We start from the raw sequence: 1,703 nt of genomic DNA on the forward strand, positions 1-1,703 counted from the left end.
ATGTATTTGATTTATTTCTTGACTTCTTATTCTGTTCCTCTGGATTTGTCTGGCAGTACATGTGTCAGTTTTCCTAACTGGCTTTTGGTTTATTAAACATTAATACGCTTATTGTTTGTTTTTGTTCAGTGAATAACATGGAGTTGTAAACATCCTGTGCTTTGGGAGACATATTTTGATTCTCAAGGTAAAATGTGAATAAAGTCAGAAGGTAGAGCTGCCCATGGTGCCACCTCGATATGCTCAGTGTCTAGTCCTTTTGGGCTCATCCTGAAGGCCAACATTTTCTTAGATGTATTAGATGCTTAAAACATTTATTAGCCACGTCGGGTTCCTGGTAATTGTACAAAATGAACGCGAAATAGATCATGACTTGGGTCTCCAACTCCCCGCTGCAAAACAGTACCAGCCTGTTAGGAACCAGGACACACAGGAGGAGGTGAGTGGTGGGAGTGAGCAAAGCTTCATCTGTATTTGCAGCCGCTCCCCAGTGCTAGCATCATCGCCTCAGCTCCACTTCAGATCATCAGGCATTAGGTTCTCATAAGAGCACCCGTCCCTAGTGCCGAAAAGGTTGGGGACCGCTGAATAGTGATCAAAGATAAAAAGAGGACTTGATCTTGCCTAGCTCTACGACACAGAACAATCAGAAATATGAGCGTAATCACTTAGTACTCACCGAACAGTTTTAATGTATTACTACAGTTATTTTTTACCATAACTTGGTAGATATGGTTACTTCATTTTAAAAACAACAAAACCAAGGCACAGATTGATTAAATGAGCCCAAGTTCACGTAGGGTGTGGTAAAGCTTGGATTTGAATTTAGGCAGGGTTTTTCTTTTGTTTTTGAGATAACTACAGATTTACAGGAAGCTGCAAAAATAGTACAAAGAGGTCCTGTGTACCATTTACCCAGTTTTCCGCAGTGGTTACATAAGATGCAGCATAATCATTGAGGAGACTGGGTAAAGGGTTATGTCTTATGTAACCATAGTACAGTATTAAAACTAGAAAATTGACATTGGTACAATGTATGTTTAGTTCTATACCATTCTATGTCATGTGTAGATTTGTGTAAACACCACTGCAATTAAGAATCAGACCTTTCCCTTTACCTCAAAGATCTCCCCCATGCTATCTCTTAATGCCGGCCACCCTCATTATCCTTAACCCCTGGCAAGCACTAGTCTACTCTATATTTATAATTTTGACATTTTGAGAATGTTATATGAATGGAATAATACACTATGTGACCTTACAAGAGTACAAGAGGGCTTTTTTTTTTTTTTTCATCCAGCATCATGCCCTTTGAGAGCTATCAAAATTGTGAACAGTTTGCTATAGATAGAATATAGTTAGGTCATGATTTTTATCTACTCAGCCAATCTCTGATTAGTAAATTTAGACTATTTTCACTTAATATAATTATTGATATATTAGGGCTTAAGTATTCCATTTTTATTTTTTGTTCTTTGTTCTGTTTCTCCATTTTGCCTTTCTGAAGGTTACTAGAACTGTTTTTAGAATTTCATTCTGACTTATCTATGCTGTTTTCAGTGCATATCTTTCTATAGCTTTCTTAGTGGTTGCTCTAGGCATCATGTCACGTGTATGTAATGTCACAGTTTGCTAGTGTTGACATTTACCAGTTCAAATAAAGTCCAGAAGCCTTACCTCTTTTTAAGTCCCTTTGCCCCCCT

Source organism: Pteropus medius, unplaced genomic scaffold, assembly GCF_902729225.1.
Source record: "Pteropus medius unplaced genomic scaffold, Ma_sr-lr_union100, whole genome shotgun sequence".
NCBI classification, from domain to species: Eukaryota; Metazoa; Chordata; class Mammalia; order Chiroptera; family Pteropodidae; genus Pteropus; species Pteropus medius.